Raw genomic sequence first — 21,572 nt, forward strand, 5'->3', positions numbered from 1 at the left:
CACGCTATGAATATGAAAATGATTATCGCAGCTCAGCAGCGTAAGCAACGCGGCCGCTTCCGAGGCTTAGCGCCTCACGCCTGGGAATTTTCCTATTTGGCGACGCCATCAGGCGCAAAGCCGCGCCGGGCCCGGCCTGGCCGGTTATTAATAGACGGTCTGAAGTGGGCGCCAAACCCGCTTGCTCCCCCAACACGCGCCACCAATCGCCCCATCCGCTGCGGCGGGAGAAAAAGTGGGACGGCGGCGCTAACAACTGGAGGATTACAACTTCTATTCAATTCGGGTTTCAAGTCAGGGTAAAGGTTTTTAAACTAGGGTTGAAATTGAGGATTTCAAGCCAGGGTTAGATCGGATGTGATAACCATTATTAGTCATACAATTTGGAAATTTGCATTAGGGTATGAAGTCACACGGTTTCAAATTAGGGTTTTAAGCCTGGGTAAGAGTTTCAAACCTCGAGCAGGGTTTGCAATTAAGGTTTCAAGCCAAGATTAGGGTTTGAAGGTATGGTTTTAAGCTTGGTTTAGTGCTTTAAGTTAGTGTTTTTAGTCAAACTTCTGGTTTCACGTTAGGGTTTCAAATTATGGTTTCAAACCTGAGTTAGGCTCAAGTAAGTGTTGGGTTTGAAATCAGGCTTAAAACTCTAACTAACCCAATTAGAATGTTAAATTTGAGTTTAAAGACAAGGGTGGGGTTAAAAGTAGGGTTCCAAGTCTGTGTTAGGTTTTTAAAGTAAGGTTTGAAGCCAGAATTCACGTTTCAAGCCTGGGTTAGGTACCATCTGAGAGCTTGGGTTTTAAAGTACTCTTTTAAGCCTGGATTAGGGTTTAAAATTAAAGCTGCTTGTCGAGGTTACGGTTTCATGTTGGGGGGGTTCAAAGTAAGATTTAAAGTTTGGGTCTGGTTTCAAATAAAGTGAGGATTTTAACTCATTTGCTCCCATTAACGTGTAAATACGTTTTGTTTTTGTTTTTTTTAGGTTTTAAGTGTCCCAAAGACGTATTTATACGTTTTGTTTGTTTGTTTGTTTGTTTTTTAACATTTCTAGTCAGAGTTAGGGTTTCAAGAATGGGTATAAAGCCACGATTAAAGTTTGGGGTCAGGGTATCAAGCAAACGCATTCTCATTTTACACTGTGGTGGACAAGGTTCATTTTGCTTGCAGACACGGCGCCGATTGTGCTCATTAATAATAAAACATGTCACTCTTCCGCTGTCCACTGCGGCGACCACTCGGATTGCAGCGTGATGGACAGATACTCGATGGGCCAGCACGAGCGATATACGCTTACAGCAGGGCGTCCGCTCAGCCGTCAATAGACGATGCAGATGGGGGGGGCAAACAATTTGCCGCATGGTGATAAATTTCCTTTGTCTTTATTGGACATTTCAAAGCAGGGTTGAAAGGCGTACCTGGCGTGCCTTCTCTCACCCAAAAAGAGTCAGTTGCCGCTCACCTGCGCCGCAAACGAGGGCATGGCGAAACGGACGCGTGGGGAACGCACGTTTTGGGAGCGGAAGCGGGTGACTCACGGAGGCCGGCGGGCCGGCCGCGCGGCGGGCGCTCGTCGTCGCGGCGCGCTAACGAGGTCGGAACTGACGAGGCGCCACATCGGAGGTGTTGCTTGGGCCGGCGAGCCGCCTTCTGGCTCCAACGGCCTTTGCAAGTCACTTTGGGCTCAAACGCGTGTTGTGACAAGCGCGGCAAAGCTCGCGGCGCCAACCTGCTTTCAAGTCGCTAAAACGCTTCTCTTTACTTACGATTCTTTGCTGCTAAAAATAATCACGTGGCGGAGCCTTTTTAAAGTTTTTGCATGTTTAATTAGGAAGCAATCTTTGGAAACGATCTGCCTTGAAAGGTGGTGACTTATTTTGACAGTCGTGGAAATTGTAGTAAAGTTGGGTGTGAGGGGTTTGAAATTAGCGTTTTAAATCAGGGTTAGGGTTTCTGACAGTAGTGGGGTTTTTATATAATCATTTCAAGACAGGATTATAGTTTCAGAGTAGGGGTTCAAGACAGGATTAGGGTTTAGGAATTTATGTTAACATTTCAAACGAGGATTATAGTTTCAAAGTTGGGTTTCAAATCAGGTTTAGGGTTTTAAATAACTGGGTTAGGATTTCAACGTAAAGTTTTAAATCAGGGTTAAAACCCTATCAAGCCAAATATTAAATACAAAACATTTTGATCCCTCAATTTCACAAGTATAATATTCATCCCCCGCGATTAAAACCCTGATGTATATAATCTGACATATGCATTGCACAGACAATCCATTAGAGGGCGGTATCACCCAGCTGATGGCTTTTCCAGTGAGCATACAAGATCGCCCCAATTGGGAAAGGAGAGACATCTATACTTATTAATAGTGGGAAATGTTCTTTCTGATGTTTGGGAATACTAATATGTTTGATATGTCTGTTTATTATTATATAATTTTGACAGTTATAATTGGTATGGATTTAGAGCATTGTGACCGGATGTATCGAATATGACACAGATCAAAAGTCATATGTGGAAGTTGATTTAAAAAAAAAAAAATACAAATAATCAGAATTTTCTCTCATATTTTTCATGGTTCAGGCTTTAGGGTGTCAAACCTGGCCTTCAATTGTTAATATTATTATATTTTGATGGTTTTCTGATAAAGGCCTAATCCCCGCCCACCCTCTTTGATTGGCCAGCCTGCATTTCCTCCTGGAGATGTTTTCTTTCCCGAAATCCACATCAACAGACGAGCACGCACCCGCGACATGAAAGAGCATAAAACATGTCGGCGTCAAAACTGGCCGCTGCCTGTCAGAGCGCACGTTGCAGCCTGAACGGGAAGCATCCGGGGAGTCGGGCCTGGCCGCCGGCTTTCCAGCCCAAGACCAAGCTTGTCCGCGTACAAAGCCGCTCGTGTGAATGACAACGGGCCGGAGGGTCAACAGCGTACAAGTGCAGTGATTCCATGGAGCTGATGAAACGGGTTGCAAAGCATCACTCTGCCCTCATCAACACCCACTGCAGCCTATTAAGCGGCTTTCCGCTGCGCTATTGTGCAAGCATATTTTTTCTGCAGAGTAAGACCTCCTGCTGCTTAGCCCCTATCTCTTCATCGGCCTCAAAACAAGCAGCTCTCACAAGACCTGAATAAGTTTGGATAGTTTGCATTAATTATAAAATTAAACCCAATCAGATTAAACTACTTAAGTGTCTCCTGCTACTTTACAAGCCATTCAGGATGATTATATAGTGTGTATATATATATATATATATATATATATATATATATGTGTGTGTGTGTTTATTTCGAGTTAATTTAAAGTTCCTTTAACGCCACTACTTTTTTCAACGCGTGATTAATGGCCGCCACTTACATGGAAAGCCTGGATTGGGGGAATTCCAGTCCAACATAGCCGAGACGTCAAAATTTAGCAGTAATAAATGTAATAATAGTGCATATATTTGTGGAGACTGGGATAAAGTTTTACAATTGTAAAAAATGTGAAGAATTTCACAAGTTACTTCATGTTAAAGATTAGATTAACACGAAAAGAAACATGCACTGAGCTGTCACCAACGTCTTACAAATGTAATTATGCCATCTAGTGGCAGAAAAATGACCTCAACACAACTCAATATTTTTTACAGTACAGTACATATTTTTAATTTTGCCTCAATTTTATGAATTATTATGAAATTACTGTATCAATGACTAAAAGATCCAGCCATATTAGTTTAACATTTTTTCCTCACTTTTACATTAAGAGTATAAAACTTAGAGAGAAAAAAATATCGTACATTTTATTGTACATTTATAACAGATATAAAATTAGTAGGTAACTGTTGAAGTCATGAGATTAATTATGATTAAAAATTATAATCGCCTGACACCCCTAATATATACATAAAAAAATAAAAATAAAATAACGACAGTGGATGCTATATACTGCCCCTAGTGGCCAGGTTGGGCACCCCCAGCAGGTGTAGCACAATGTCTGTTGAAATGAAGCAAAAAATAAATAAATAAGAAGTGTAAAAAAAAATGGTTTAATTCATTTTTCCTTCCTAATTATAGTTCTATTTCCCTTATTAAGACACATTACACGAATTTTGTAGTTGTTTTTTTTTTTTTGGCGGCAGCTGGAAATCAAAAAGGTCCGAATCACACGTCTAGTTCTTTGAAGAGATTCTTTTTTTTTTTTTTTTATAAGAATTCCTCCGATGAATTCATCTCTTTGTGGCCGCAGGCTGTCGGAGGTTCAAGGAAATCGCGATCCATGACGCAACACGCCGCACAAAACGTCTCGCTTGCCACGGACGGCCGCTCGGCAAGGCCGAAGCGCGCCAGCCTGTCATGTACGCGGCTTTTGTTGCCCTAACGCTGGAATCAACATGAATGGGACGCTTGAACAAAGGAGCACCTCACGTCCTTTCGGGGGGGGAATTGGGGGGGGGGGGGCGTGTGCTGCAATCGCCGATGAATATTGCAGCAGCTCGGAATCTCACCGACAAAAATAAGGACACGGGGATGAAGTCAGGTTATTGACGATTACTGGAAAACTGCTTTGTTTGGCAGGTGCATTATTCCTGGAATGTTTTGCAAATTTCAATTCACTTCACTTCACTTCCAGGTGTGCTACAAAACTATCTTGCCAGGTCAAAAATACGGCCAGCGGGCTCGAACCGGCCAATCAGTGGGTGCAATCTAGGGATGTAACGATATTTAAACATCACGATACGATGTTATCACGATATGAAAGCCACGATACGATAATTAGCACGATATTGTGGGGAGGTTGGCGATATAAAAAAAAAAAAGTCACTATATTGTAAAAAAAAAAAAAAAAGAACTCATACTAAAAAACAACAACAACAATATTGTGCTTATACAGCACTGCATTTTTATTTCTTAAAATGCTTCATTTTAGTTTTCATTTTTTATTAGTTTTAGTATTACGTTTTTTTTTTTGTTTTGTTTTTTTTAAATATAGCCCATATTTGTCAAGAGTGAAATTGATTCTCTGTGCCAAGCCCGGATTTAAAAAAAAATAAAAAAAATAATGAATGGGCGTGGCCCTTGATGGAAAAATCCGAATGTCATGTCACACTAGATTGATCAACAACATTAAACAGTGAAGAACTGACATTCTGCCATTGCGTGCGCGCAAGTAAAGCTTGGTGGCGGATTTCGATGATTCGTCATAAAACGCGACACTCCCAAAACTCAACGATTATCAGCCCAATTGCAGCTGTTCCTAATATTGCGGCCCGCCGTCAGGACAAGATAAATACGCTGGCCGTCATTGAAGCCGGCAGTGACAAACCAAAGACACATCCCGTAAGAGGCATTTAAAGTTCCCATCATGCATCATCATCCCTGCCGCTACTTTTTGTCCTCACATTCGGCGTGTTGCTCCCCCCTCCCCTTTTGTTCGCCACCCACCCAGTCTCTATCTGAGGCTAATGGCACATGCAGGTTCAGCACCATTAGTCGGCTCTGTGGACTCGAGCTGCACCTATTACAGCGCCGCCGCCCGGCTCTCTGGAGTGGGCCGAGCCTACTTTATCACTGCTTAGCCACCACCTTCTCTCCGGAAGGTCACGCGTTTCTAATGACTCGTGACGCCAGTCGCTGGCAGCCGGCGAAAGCCAACGTGGAGAGCGAGAGAGAGAGAGAGAGGGAAGGAGAATTGCCGGTAATTTTCACAGAAAGAAAAAAAATAAAAAATCAAGAGGAAAAAGCTGAAAATAAAAATAAAAAATGACTCCGGTTACAGAGCACGAAATCCACGAATGGTTACAAATTCATCTGTTTGTTATCTTAAAAGTCCATTTTCAACAGTGCTCCTGCCTCACCTTTGAACACAAATGATGGTTTTGACTTTGCTTGACCTGTTGGCGACAAAGCAAAAACTTGTGCGTTTGCATTCATTTTTAGTTAGAAAGACTGTCTTCTCATGCAAAATTTATGGGTCCACAAACCCCTTGCAGCAGAGACATTTTTGTGTCCTGAAAATGCACAGCTATCAAAGTCGAGGCCCGGGGGCCAGATCTGGCCCTCTATATCATCTTAAGTGGCCGGCCGAAGCAAAATTATGAACATACCGAAATTGCAAGTTGTAGTTGAGACGTTGCAAGCATTTTTTGTTGCCGATCCCGACCTTTAAAATTATATTTCAAATCTAGTTATGTAATATGAGGTGATCACACATTTATGTGTGCTCACAGTTTGAGCTTGTCATGACTCTGTTTTGTGTGTTTTATTTGTGGCAAGGGTTATGTTATGTTATGCTATGCTATGCTATGCTATGCTATGCTATGCTATGCTATGCTATGCTACGTTACGCTACGCTACGTTACGTTACGCTACGTTACGTTACGTTACGTTACGTTACGTTACGTTACGTTACGTTACATTATGTTATGTTATGTTATGTTATGTTATGTTATGTTAAGGGTCATAACTGTGTGGTCAAGTGTCCGTTTTGAACTGATGTAACCGGCATCTAGTTTTCAACTGGTAAGAAGCTATGTGAAGTCAGGAATCTTTTAATCTCTTTATCTGGTCAGAAGCCAATCAGAGAAATCCATGTTACCCACATGTTTGGCCACAGCCAATCAGATCCATTCGCTGTCTTGTATAAGTCTGAAAGAGAAGTGTTGAAGTTGGTGCCGAATTATTAATCCGTTCCTCTGTCCATGTGGCCACCTGCTCCTCTACTCCTCTGTTTGCCTTGTTATGGATTGTGGTTATGGATTCAAATTAGGACTTGAAAACCGTTTTTAGGGTGAAGTTTGCATTTCAGTCTGGGTTAGGGTTCCCAACAAGGGTTAATGTTTCAAAACTGAGTAAAGATTTCAAGATAGGGTTTCAATTATTGCAGTTTTAAACAAGGGTCATTGTTTTAAATTAAGGTTTCAAGCCAAGGCTAGGATTCTCCATCAAGGGCTACAGTTTCCACATCTGGGTTCTGATTCCAAATTGACTGCTTATTTTTGTTTGTTTGTACCAAGGCGAGCCTCTGGGTCAAAGGAACCTGCGGGCCGAGAGTCGGGCGTGCGACACGCGTGTGAAGGAAGCGAAAACTGGGCGGATGTGACAGCCGTGAAAACAGCCCGGGGGGATCAACAGAGGGTTCATCGCTTACGCCGGTTGGCCCGGATGCTTTTCCAACGCTGTCGTCTTCTTTCTTCTTCTTCTTCTTCTTCTGTGGTGCTCCCTTTATGTGAGAAGCAGACACTGCATTAACCTCCACCTCGACAATCTCTTCTCAGACGCTTCCTCTCAATAAAAGTTGGCGGGTAAAAAAAAAAAGAAAGAAGCTTAATTCATTCCCAACTGCTGGCTGATACTTCCTTCGGTGTTGAATGCAAAGAATGTCGGTGCGAGTAGAGAGTGGGGGGGGTGAAAACGAGCCCGAGTGTGAAATGAACAGTAATTAATGTTGAATAAAGACTAGTGCGAGCGGGGCGGCGGCTAATGGGAATAAGATTGCATTCTTTCTCTTCTTCCTACGCGCCCGGCTTCTTTTTTTTTTTTCTTTCTTTCTGTCTAATTCAATCAATACGCGCCGAGCGCCGTGAATGGACGCGGCCCGCGGGCCAATCCCCCGGCTAAGCGGCGAGCCGGGAAACAAGAGAATACGTCAGCGATTCGGGGACGGCTAAAGAAAGGTGCAATCTGTGCGGATGGATGGACGGACGGGGATGAAGGCCATAGATCGATGATGGTCGGATGGGCGCGTTGAATGGGAGGATGATTGGTTGGATGGATGGATTGTTGGAAGGTATGGATGAGTGGGTTAATAGATGACGGATGGCTTGGTAGAGGGATGGCTGGTTGGACTGATGAATGGACGGGTTGGAGGGATTGATAGACTGATTGCAACATGGATGAAAGATTTTTTTTTAAAGGTGCATTGTGCCGTTTATCAAGGTATTGTTAAAGCTTTTTCTACATCATACATGCTCCTCTAATGCCAAGAGCCCTGACTGTTTTACTCTGATTGCATCTATCAGATTTTATCTTCCCTTCATAGTAGAGTGTGCGGACCCCCGCACACTCCACAGTTTCTTTGGTGAGGGGAGGGGCGGAGTTTTTCTTACCACATTTGAAGTCGTGTCTTCATCTGTCAACTGTGGCTGTCACTTTAAGATCGTGCACGCGCACAATGAACGGACCTAACACAGATGCTGCAGTTACATTTTGGGCCAGAGGTGGCAGTCGTGAGTTAAAAAAGTGAAAAACTGCACAATGATCCTTTAAGGGATTGATGTGTTACTGGTCTAGTTGATGGATGGATGGATGGATGGATGGATGGATGGATGAAAACCACATCTGGACTGGAACTGGGGATGAATATATGATGACTGATTAGATAGATGAATTGAGATTATTTTAACTCTATTTTGATCCTTAATTTGAGTTGTTTTCATTTTATTGTAATTAATTCCATATTTTTTATTTTTTTAATTATATTTTTATTTAAACAAATGTTTATTAACATTTTCCATATTAAACTTGAACTTTGTATTTTTTTTATTTGAACTATTATTTTATATTTTAATTAATTTTGATTCATTTTAGCTGTTTTTCTATTCTTATTTTAACTATTTACTTTTTTATTTCAACTCTACATTCTCCATTTAATTTCATTCATTTTAACTCTTTTTTTATTTTTTTATTTTTACCATTTTCTCCCCAATTTCAACGCTGCGTTCCTCTTTCATCTGAACTATTTCTTCTTTTCATTCCTTTTGGTGTTGCAGAGTTGTCGGCGTGCCCGGAAAGGCCGCCGCTGTCAGGCCGATGTTGACTTAGCTCATCATATTTTTCAAAAAGGTCGAAAACCTCGCAGGGAAAACTGCAAATTTCCTCCCGAGAATTGCGCGCGCGTGTCACTCGGAGTCAAATAGTGCAAATGTTTGCTGTCATAAGTGTTGGCGGGATGGCGACCTGATTGAGGGAGTCGTAGCGCATTTACATGCAAACAACATCGCCGGCGAGGAAGCTAGCGCTATCTATTGTCTTCTTATCTGGATTTGTGTGTGTGTGTGCCTGCGCGCCTGCCGGGTGGTCAAGGCTTCTAGAGAATGCAGGTCACACTCTTGCTCTCACACTTAAAAGAACTTGTTGGTGAATAAGGAACACGGTTGAAATTCCCCACCACGTCTCAGCTCGGAAAATAAGCAACAGGGGCGCGAGACGAGAGGCGGTGCCGTCTTTTAAAAGGGAGCGAAAACTTCACACCTCCAAACGCCATTATGTTTATCTGACACCTTATCGCTGGCCTGAAATTACGGGCCGCGTTTGGGATCACTCCACGCCCCCGCGCGGAGCCTTCCGAGACTGAAGACGGAAGGAAAAAAAAACAGGGAGGATGAACGTTTTTAACCAAAACGTTTCTTTGTTTTTTTTTAGAATCAAACAAAATTTTGAGTCAACCTAATATAAATGTTTGTGAAAACTCCCCCCCAAAAAAATCTGCCGATTCTAACAGGGCTAATTAAGTCATTTTCTCCCAAAAACGTATAAATACGTTCTATTTAAAATGTTTTAAATGTCCCAAAGACGTATTTATACGTTTTATTATATTTTTTTTTAGTTTTTTTTATACTAGAGGGTACAAAATGCTTGATACAGCCTTGGAACTGTGGAGAATGGTTGAAGCAGGTGTCAGCAGAGTATAAGAGATCAACCAGGGCCATGTTGCCAACAAGCTCATTTCTCCACAGTTCTAAACAGATTTGTGAATAATGATGAAACTTAGCTATATTCTAATGCTAATTGCTGCAAAATGGAAACAGATAAAAATATACTTTTTTTCCCCTAATGAAAGAAGAGACTCTAATCTTTTCTTTTTCTTTTTTTTTGTTTGGTAGGTTCCGTGTTTTTTTTAATGCACCTGACATAGTTCTCGAAAACATCAAAGAAAATGTAGAATTCAGTGACAGTTACCGTCCATTTCTTTTAATGTCGAAGACAAATCAAAAGCAAAACATACAAAGTCAAGCCTATCCGAGAGGCAAAGGTGCTAACCAATGATCCGCCTTGTTGCCTCAAAGCCTTCGCTCTGCTAATCCAATCAGTGATGATCAATGAGAATTGAATGTCTGACCTGTCAATCGCGCTGCTACTTTGTCCATGAAGGTGTGTGCGTGTGTTGGGGGGGGGGGGGCACACACATGGGTGTCGGGGGCTTGTTTTTCTCAAGGTGCCCCCCACAACATCCACCAACCCCTCATCACCATGTGTTAATAAAGAGATGCAATCAGCGTCAACATTAATTAAAAGTAAAGAGTGAATAAACAGTAGCGCCGATCGATTCCGCTCACGCTCCGACACGGTGCCTGCGAGGTGGCGGACGCCTGCAGCGGAATACTAAACGCCTCGCAGATACAAGGGTCGTGACCTGACACTACGATCAATTCCAGTTTGTCGCACCCCCCCCCACTCGGCCTCCTCGCCCTGACATCCGCTCCCCACCACATCTGCCCCTCCACCACACCTCGCAATCCCTCACAAGCTGCAGTTATATGTTAAAAAAAAAAAAAAATGTGAGTGTACAAGATTCTAAATAAGCGGTTTCGTATCGCAGTTTGCAAGGCACGAATTACATTTTGAGACTGATGAAAATAGTGAATAGCAAAATAAAAGTAAAAATAGAAGAAAAAGAAGTGGAAGAAAACATGAAGGACGAGCAGAAGAAAAGGAAGAAAGAAGAAGAGAAAAAGAGGAAAAAAGAGAAGCTGAAGAAGCAGAAAAAGAGAAGAAGAAACAGAAAAAAAGAAGACGAGGGGGAGGAAGAGGAGAAGAAGGAGGTGGAAAAGGAAGAGGAGAAGGAGAAGGAGGCGAAGAAGGAGGCGGAAAAGAAGAAGAAGAAGAATATGGATGAGAAGAAGAAGATGGATGAGAAGAAGAAGAAGATGGATGAGAAGAAGAAGAAAAAGAAGAAGAGAAGAAGAAGGACAAGGAGGAGGAGAAGAAGAAGAAAATGGATGAGAAGAAGAAGAAGAAGAAGAAGAAGAAGAAGAAGGATGAGGAGGAGAAGAAGAAGAAGAAGAAGAAGAAGAAGAAGAAGAAGAAAATGGATGAGAAGAAGAAGAAGAAGAAGAAGAAGAAGAAGAAGAAGAAGAAGAAGAAAAAGAAGAAGAAGAAGAAAAAGAAGAAGAAGAAGAAGAAGAAGGATGAGGAGGAGAAGAAGAAGAAGAAGAAGAAGAAGAAGAAGAAGAAAAAGAAGAAGAAGAAGAAGAAGAAGGATAAGGAGAAGAAGAAGAAGAAGAAGAAGAAGAAGAAGAAGAAGAAGAAGAAGAAGAAGAAGAAGAAGAAGAAGAAGAAGAAGAAGAAGAAGAAGAAGAAGAAGAAGAAGAAGAAGAAGAAGAAGAAGAAGAAGAAGAAGAAGAAGAAAGTTCGTCTGGCTACTAGTGCGCCTAAATTTGTTGCGGAGTCGCTCTCAAGTCAGCAATGCTTACCTTTGTGGTGCCAAATAAGCTACATTTCTGACAGGTATTGTTCCGACGAAGTGAGGACCCATGCTAATTGCTAAGCTAACTTAAGCTCGACACGGCTGGAATTAACTGCTTGGGTGATATGACTCCACTTTTCACATACTGGACGCGCGTTAAAGCGGAGAACATCCAACTTTGGGTTGATAGATTGATTTAAATAAACACCAAAATTGACTTCAATGTTTAATTAAAATAAAAATCTCAAACATGGTTGATTAAAGACCGCTGAATCAAAGGCCCGTTTCCCGCAAAGCATGCTGGGAGACGGCGGCGACGATGATGGAGTCGTGCACTTAACAAACTGTGTGGATTTTCCGTGTTTACCTCTTTTTAAACTGCTTCGTAATTATCATTTAACCCTCATTAACCGGCGCCGGCCTTATTAGCGGCGAACATTGTGGCTGGAAAGCAGCCTGCCGCATTCGCGCTTTAATCGGCTTTCTGCCAGCGCCGAGCCCGAGTGATGTGTGTCAGCACGTTTGCGAGCGCGCGCACACGCACGCACATCATGGCACAAGGACAGCCAGGCTACCACGTCATTGACTAACTCTGTGCTTTCTTCCTCCGACTTGAATAGAAAAAAATGTTATTAATTTTCTTCCTTTCCCCCCCCCCCTCACAATTTGACCTTCACTTTTCAAAACAGATTTTTGTAAAGTTTTCTTTGGCTATAATTTAGTTTTTATTCAGCCTAAAATTGCCTTCAAACTCTGGTGTGACTTGAAAATGTAACATTGGGTTGATACCCTATCTTGATATGCTAATTCAGGTTTATAACCTCAAATAGAATACCTAACCTAAAGGTGTGAAAACCCAACCTCAAACTACAACCCAGGCTTGAAACCCTAACTTGGGCTTCAAACATAACCCAGGCTTGAAAACCTAAACTGGACTTGAAACCCTAACTTCCCACTATAATACAGGCTTGAAATTCAAATTTAAAACCATAATCCAGTGTTGAAACCTTAACTAGAAATACTTACTTAGGTTTGTAACCCACCAACTTAAAACCATAACCTAGACTTTAAAAGCCTAAGATCGACTTGAGACCACCAAATTCAGACCACAAGAAAATCTTGAAACCCTACTTTGAAATCCGTACCTCGGCTTAAAAACCTAACTTGAAATCCTGTACCCGAGGATTTAAACCCCAACTTTAACCTTTAATTCAAACCATAACTTGGGATTGTAACCCGAACCAATGTTTGAAACCCAAACTTTCAACCATAACCCAAGATTGAAACCCTAACAAAGGGGTGTCCAAACTTTTTCATTTGAGGGCCACATACAGAAAATCAGAAGTTCTAAAAATTGTACAAATAATTTATTTGTGCTTTTGCATATTTAGAAAAATGCTACATTATATAAACCAATTTATTTCCAATATGGCAGTAGGGATATATTATAGTTTTGGAATTTTTCATTTTAGTTTTTTTTTTTTTTTTTTTGCCTTGTTAGTTTTAATTAGTTTTCAGGGTGGTTCTGTTAGTTTTTTTTTTAATTAGTTTTAGTTCTTTAATAAATGCTTAGTTTTAGTTTAGTTTGTTTCAGTATTAGTTTTAGTTTTTTTTTTCTAATGTGTATTACTTGTGCGCAATATTTAAAAAAAACACCATGGGCTCAACGACATTATTCCGGTTTATATCAAATTAAATGTACTAAAAATCACATTTAAAATCATCCCCAAAGGCTCATATATTAAATTAATTACCAAAGACTAAAACAAAGGACATTTTTGCTATAATTATAGTTAGTTTTATTTTAGTTAGTTTTGTAAACATAAAATGTAGTTTCAGTTAGTTTTCATTTTATAAAAAGCAACTTTGTTTTTATTTTATTTCGTTAACTAAATTGTTGTTTTGAATTTGTTTTTTCGTTAGTTTTAGTTAACTAAAATAAACCTTAATAGCACCTTTGTTTTTCGACACCCTCACTCCTTACTTTGACCATCTCCAAACATTTTTGTTTTTATTTTATTTGAACTGAGTCAAATGCCATTTTTAGCATATGTCGCGGGCCACTAAAAAAAAATGGACGGCGGGCCGCAAATGGCCCCCGGGCCGTAGTTTGGACAACTCCTGCCCTAACATATTGAAACCTTATCTTCAAACCAAATAATAGATTTTAAACCCCAAATATGAAACCGTAACCTAGGTTTGAAACACCAAATTTTACACCGTACCCCAGTATTGAAATCCACACCGACCCTACACAATGGCAACACGTTTTCTCGAACTTCTTGATCTCGTTTGGCATCCAGGACTCCAAAGTAGCAAACTAGTAAATTGTAAAGAATTGCATGGCCCTGCATGTAAGATAGCAAAACAATTAGCCCAAACACAACACATATCGCTCGCCGTCATGCCCCCGATGAAGCGGCAACAGGTGACTTTTGCGCGGGAGGGAGGGTGCGGGTGACCTGAAACGCATTTAAGAAGCAATTACTCTCTAATCACGCTGACATTATCAAGAGACAGGCAATATTCCGATGACGCCTCGGCCAGACTTTTCCCCTCCCCTTATCGCTGTTCCGTTCGTCGGGAAGCGTTTGCGTTTTGGCCCGCTGTGCCAGAACCGGGGAGTGATGAGACACGACGGTCCAGTGCCCCGCGGCTGATAAGTTAGAGCGGGAGGCTGTGCGGCAAAACTCATATTTTATGTAACAGATATTCCACTTTCCATCCCGCGCTCCGCCTGCTTATCTGGGCCAGTTGCGGAGTTCTGCGGCGGACCGGTTTGCACAGCGGTCCGGCTCGGCCTTGCTCGCGCTGTTGCCTTCGCACGTTACCTGCTTGGGATTTGACTTGATTCACTTCTTTCTTTTTTTGTTTGTTTGTTTAGGTTGGGATGGACCACACATACAGTACTCACAAGCGTATACTGTATATACACTACTCAGAAGAAGTTAAAAATATTCAGCTTTCCGATGAAATTTCTGGATTGACCTAAAATGCACTATAGATTAGGTGGTCGCAGTACTAACACTGTTGACGTAAAAACTGAATTGTAAACTGTAAAGTGAATTCTGAGAGTTCTTTCAAAACACGTTGAAGATAAAATAAGTATGGAGTAATCAGTTGTGGAAATATGGTGTCAATCTTTGTTTTTCACCATTTCAGTTTCCTTGATTTTTTGGGGAGCATAGAGAAAACATGAACGATGAGTTTGCTAATTAGCCAAAACGAGCTCGCGCTAGCTTTTTTGTTTCGGTCGTAGTGTGCGACTGACACGAGTACAGATGCTAACAGCTAACGTTAGCACATGTAGAGATGAAATGCAAAGTTAGCCAAAACTCTTAACACAAACAAAAACAAACCGCGAAGCAGGACGCATTGCTCATTCGCTACAAATGTAGCTCGGGCTGCTAATTAGCTAGGTGCTAACGTTTGTTGACTGCCCGCATTACACACATAAAAAGGAAAACATCAACTGCAACGAGAACCTGTGAAGCAACGGGAACAAAGCGCCGAACATTCACAGAGGAAATGCACCCCGGAAGAGAGTAACAAGCGCTAATTAGCTTAGCTTACAAAGGCTAGGTGACGTGTCGCTTATATGGGCTTTTTGTCTATCATGTTTAATGGTGGCTTTTAATCTGTAGCCTGTAGAGGAAAAAAAAATAAGGCAATTATTTACTTTTGCTTTATTTCAAAGAACGTAGAAGCAATGAAAAGATGATGAAAGATGTATTGAAGCAAACATTTAATCTCGACAACGATCAGAGACTTACGACAAAGCTAATGTGGCAATGCTTTCTTTAAACGTTACACAAAATTTAGTCTTCATGAAAGATGCATGTCACATATTCCTTTATTTGATATAAATGCGTTTTCATAACCATTAAAGACCATTTTGATTGTACAAAATTAAAGTCAATGTTGCAAATTGCAGTCTACAACAAAGCTAATGTGTTTTTTGTAAACACTAAAGGCAATTCAGTCGTCAACAAACCTAAGGCAGGCGCTTTTGTAAACATAAATGTCTCCGTCAAACATACCGCGAAATGTAAAAATCACAACCCTTGCCACATCTGTCTTGATTTGACGTTATCAACCGAACATACATGTTTATCAAAACACCGAAGAAACATGTCGAAAAATGTCTTAATTGACCCTGACTTTAATCTCTGGCATTGTCGACGTTGCCGCTAACGAGCGAGGCCTCAGAGAAAGTCATAAAAAACAAACTAATTTCTCTTGTGTTTTCCGCGCTCGCCAGTAAAACATCTGCTGTTTGCTAACAATTATCCGCAGGAAGGCTTTTCACATCATCCGTCACTCGAGAGGTTCTGTTGGCCCGCGTGTTAGATGAGGTTTCCTTGGTGAGGACGATTTGTCACCGGCAGCCAAACGTTCAAGGATGACGAGCGGTTTGATTTGAGGCAAACCACGGCGAGCTCTCAAAACGTCGTTGAACCCGTTTGCCGGCGATGGAGGCAATCGGCGAGTTTGTATTTGACCGCGTGTACGAGCAGATGGCACATATTGTAATTTAGCCACGCATGCCAGGTGATTAGATTTTGCTAGCACTTTATACAAAAACGAGAGAGCGCAATTTCAGTTGAAATTGCTTGGGAATGCTGGAGAGCTGACGCTAATCTGAAATGCTGTAGTAAATGTAGAATACGAGACTTGGATATGGAATGAACCGGTCAAAATACTGTATGCAAATTACTTCTTAGTCTGGGAATTTTGATGTGAAAGAGTGAATTTCATAAATAGTTCCATACGTTTTCTGGATGCGCGGAAAAATTGACATTTGAAACTTCACCGTAAACCTCTAAGAGGAGAACATCTTGATAAATTTACCGTCATAATAGCATGTTACCTCGCACTAGCGTTATTATGTGAACGATTATGATTATAGTAGGGATGCACGATAATATCGGTGGCCGATAATTATCGACCAATTTGACGTCAAACAGATAAACCAGATAATAGAGAACTCAACCAATAATTATTGGCAATTATCAACCAATTTGATGTCATACAGATAAACTAGATAATAAAGAAATTTGCCAAAGATTATCGGGCAAATTATCGACCAATTTGATTTCATACAGATAAACCAGATAATAAACTAATTCACCAAAAATTATCAACCAATTTGACATCGTACAGATAAACCAGATAATAAAGAAATTTGCCAAAAATGATCGGCAATTATCGATCAATTTGACGTCATACAGATAAACCAGATAATAAAGAAATCCGCTGAAAATTATCGGAAATTATCGACCAATTTGAAATTGACAATTTGATGTGAAACGTGTCAATTTTACACAATGTTTCAATGTATTTGTTCACGTTCGACTTATCGTAGGACTCGAAAGTATATTTGTATTCAAGTTCAATTTGCAAACAATTATCGGCTTACTTATCGGTTATCGACATCGGCACGTCTAAATTACTGCTAGATGAGGTTCCTGGAGAACTTCGAAAAAGAAACTCGGCGTGTCGAACGAAGGCGCGGCTTTCGTCGACGCTGCCGCGTCAACTTGCGACAGTGATGGATGGCGGCTGTCAGACGCTCGCTTGCTTCTTCCTCGCTCCTCTTCCTCACTGCTCACAAAGAATCAATCGGCTTCACTTAGCGCGGCGATGCCCCAATGACAGCGACGGTGCAAGGAGTCACACGGAGGTCAAACCCTTTGGGGCCTCTAATGAGCAAAACGTGGAAATATTTGATTGTTTACCAGGAAGAACTTTGTCTCCTTGAAGGCCGTCCAAATGAGCAATTTTCAACAGACTCAAAGACAATTTCTGGATTTCAAAGAACCCAACTTTTAGACGCAATTTAGTCATTGAACAAAGCACTAAATAATTTATGTTAACTTTGGACACAATTTAGTCCTTAATGTTAAACATCAAAGAACCAAAAAGACTTTTTTCTTTTTCTTGTATTTTTTTTTAGCTCTCGTTATGTCGCACCGCCGCTGCGTCACGGACGTACACGGAATACAATGAAAACAAACAAACTCTAGACATCTAGACAAAGATGTCCGCCTCAACATCACGCGGATGTCTAATGACGAGTACGCCGCGTTAATGACTGAGTGACACATCGACATCACAGCTGACACTCGGCTGGCTTTATGAGCACACGGCGAGGCGTTAATGTAGTAGATGTGCGGGCGTGCGCGCGCATACGCGATGAGCTTCGACGGCCAGCAGCTCATCTGTTTATGTCTATTCTGCACCAGCTCCATTATTGAACTCATACTTCCGTAATTGTATTATTTCATTTATATTTGCCACCTCAAAGGAAGGAGCACAATAACACATTGTTCCCTGTTTATACCGAACTAATGGTAACCTTTGACAAGCGCACAAGCCGTCATGCATTATGCATCCGGCGTGGCAATATAAAATATAAATCATCAGCGGGGTGTGCTTCATTTTTAAAGAGGAAAGATGATCAGCTCCGCCTTGACGCGGGCGGCAACATTTATTTTTTATTTCGCAAAATCAATTTGTCGATTTATCTTTGGCGCGACGCGCTCGGAATTTTAGCGCCGGGTTCAGTGTGCTACGAATGTAGAAAAGGGAGTATGTGTTATTCCTAATGCCACTAGGGGGCAACCAAACTCTCCCTTTAAAAATAAAACTTCTAATACCTACCACAATATGTACTAGAACATTCTTAACCAGAAAAATTTCTGCGGAAATTTTTGGATGTGACTGCTGACTCTTGCCGAATGCACTGAACAGTTTGCCAAATGTTGGTGTACTTTACCTCTCGATCAGTCAGCAAGCTAGCATTAGCATGCTAAGCTAACTTAACATTAGCAATAGCATGATAACTTAGCATTAGCATTAGCATGCTAACTTAGCATTAGCATGTTAAGCTATCATTGGCATATTAAGTTACCATTAACATGCTAAATTAGCATTAGCATTAATATGCTAATTTAGGATTAGTGTGCTAAGCTAGCATTAGCATGCTGACTTGACATTAGCATGCTAACTTAACATTAGCATGCTAAGCTAGCATTAGTTTGTTAACTTAACATTAGCATTAGCATGCTAAGCTAGCATTAGCATGTTGACTTGGAATTAGCATGCTAAGCTAGCATTAGTTTGTTAACTTAACATTAGCATTAGCATGCTAAGCTAGCATTAGCATGTTGACTTGGAATTAGCATGCTAACTTAACATTAGCATGCTAAGCTAGCATTAGTTTGTTAACTTAACGTTAGCATTAGCATGCTAAGCTGGCAGTAGCATGCTAACTTAGCTTTAGCATGCTAACTTTAACTTAACTTCAGTAAATGTAGGTTGGGCTTGCAACAAGGTTTGGGTCTTCAAAGCAAAACAGGGTTAAAGTTCAAAGTTAGGGTTTTAACTTTGCAATTGAAGCTTTTTTTTTAGGCTTCCAACCTGTTTAGACTTTAAAATAAGGGTTTAAAGACGGCGTAAGCATGTAAAGTTCTGGTTCCAAATTAAACTTTTAAGTCTGTTAAGGATTCAAAGACGGGGTTATGGTTTCAGCGTTTGCGCTCGCAGCAAAGGTTACGCTTTTGAAAAAAGAAGATTGCAAGCCAGGCTGACACGAATCACTGCAGTGAAAGGAATGAAGAAAAGAAAGAAAAGAAAAATTATCTCCGCTTTCCGGAACATTCTCAGAGTCGACCGCGTACGTCCGCCGAATAGGATGCATTTAAATAATAATGCGAGTTGAAATGTCACTTCTATTAACACGTCTCGCTCGGCATGACATTCAACAACAAGCTCGCCCCGCGCAAAACAAGGTGAGCGCGCGACGCGCCGCATGACTCGATCAGTAAATAAATCAGCAGCCGTATGAATATGCAAATGAAGGTTATGCTGACTCTATTATTTATTTATTACTTGCTGTGCGTTTTGCCCAGCCGCACGTACGTGTGTGCGTGCCAACTAACCTTGAAGATAAAGCATCAACACGCTGCTGTCTCGCCTCTAATAGGCTACAATGAGAACATCTTCATTACGCCGCCCCTCAGAGACGCTGATAACGCAGAATTACGCGCACACGCGCACAAAGAGAAATACACGCGCGCGCGCACGCGCGGAGCGATAAAGGGTTGAATGTTACAACAAGGTGAAATGTTACACCTCTTTGTGCTCCTTTTCACAAATTAACACTTTAATCAGCCAGGTGAGCCAAAGTTGCACAGCTCATTTCCCGCACACGTGATCGCTGCAGCCATTTGGATGAACGCCATGTTCAAATAAAGGCTTGAAAAGTTGGGTTTCGAGACTGGTGAGTGGTGACGTAGGCTTTTTTTTATTAAACAAGAGGAGGGGGATCAAGTGAGGTTGTCGAGCCGGGGTTTCAAATAAGTATGAGATACGATTTGAATCATCTTTCCCAAACAGGTCTAAAAAAAATTAATTGATCTGCACTTGACAAAAAAAACAACCTGAAAAAATAGTACTCCATTTAAAAAAAAAGTTTTCATCATCAACATTAATTCGGCACGTATCTGTGTTCCACTAGAGGGCGTTTGCGTACCACTAGTGGCGCCTGTACCACACGTTGAGAACCGCTGTTTTAAGTAATCGTTTAGTGCATTTTTTTTTGTGGTTAATGTTGCCTGTATTAATGTTACAACTGACAATAATAAAAACATTTTTTTTTAATAATATAAGGCGCCACTGCCTCGTTTTTGATTAACACTTGGGCCTATTAAGGTATTAATGTTAGTCATGATGGTGGGTTCTTGGAATAAGAAAAAAAAATAATAAATAAAATAAAAATTAAATAGAAAATAAAGAACTGCCTTGCGATTGGCTGGCCACCAGTTCAGGGTGTACCCCGCCTACTTTTTTCTTTTTCCTTCCTCTTTAATTATCCATCCATCCATTTTCTTGACCGCTTACTCCTCACAAGGGTCGCGGGGGGTGCTGGAGCCTATCTCAGCTGGCTTTGATCAGCAGGCGGGGGACACCCTGGACTGGTTGCCAGCCAATCGCAGCCTTTTTAATTATTATTTTAAACTTCCTTACGCTCAATGTTTTAAAGTTTGCTGAATAATGTTTTAATATTGTCATTGTATGTTCTTTTAATAAATTGTGTAACCTACTTTTATTGACTCTTCTTCCTATGCTTATGTGTTGTCTTTCCTCGTGTAAAGCACATTGAGTCGCCTTGTGTATGAAATGTGCTATGCAAATAAAGTTGCCTTGCCTTACTGTCCGAAGCCAGATGGGATAGGTTCCGGCAACCCCCCCCCCCAAAAAAAAAACCTTGTGAGGAGTAAGCGGTTAAGAAAATGGATAGATGGAGAAAATAAAGAACTACACAGTTTGCGTATTATGATTAATTCATCGTGATTCCTTCTGGTGTGCGTGCGTTGGCCACCAGGGGCAGTATAACAGCCATGAAGCCATAAATGAAGAAGACTTTCACAACTACTGCAAAGGACTCGGTAAACTTCTGTAACATCCGTCGTACTTTGAAGAGGATAACGCTGCAACTACCAATGCTATTCATTAGCCTGGCTAAGGCCTTTTGCATCGTGTGTTAGCTTTAAGCTAGCAGGAGGAAACGTTACTCACTTTTAGCTTGACTTACTTAACGAATGTGTTAAACGGCTGGATTCCAGTTGACAAATGTAAACATCCACGGCAGTGAATGAGTTAAGAATGTAAAAGGCTGTAAACAGGCACAAAAAAAAAAAATGACTTCTGATCTAAACAACCAGCATATCTACACAGGAGGTCATTAAGATTGTACATTCACTAACCAAATAAACAATAACAGTAAAACAATCATAAAAAGTGCCTAAGGTCACCAGAAGCTGAAATACGTTTAAATGTGATTGAGGTGGGTTAAAAAAAAATTGTGTCAATGTTCCAAGAGTGTTAGATGTCTAAAAGTCTGTACAGAGATGGGTTGGCTTCACAAGCATTTTTTTTTAATTTATTTTTTATTTTTATGTAATTATTGCGGTTGTCACCGTCGATGGTCGCTGTCAGGGATTCGCAGCTTAAGCTCAATAAGCACATAAACAGTCAACCATTAATGGACAAAGTGCTTTTGCATATGCACAATGAGTCCTCACGCTGACTGGCGACATATCGCCTGACGCG

At 41.0% G+C, this 21,572-nt stretch overlaps 1 protein-coding gene across 1 annotated transcript in view; it reads right to left on the reverse strand.

Annotated features, from left to right (window-relative positions):
• Window positions 1-21,572, reverse strand: part of unc5da (unc-5 netrin receptor Da) — a 134,725-nt gene that overhangs the window by 105,627 nt on the left and 7,526 nt on the right. The window lies entirely within an intron of this gene.

This window comes from Festucalex cinctus, chromosome 15 (assembly GCF_051991245.1).
Source record: "Festucalex cinctus isolate MCC-2025b chromosome 15, RoL_Fcin_1.0, whole genome shotgun sequence".
Lineage (NCBI taxonomy): Eukaryota > Metazoa > Chordata > Actinopteri > Syngnathiformes > Syngnathidae > Festucalex > Festucalex cinctus.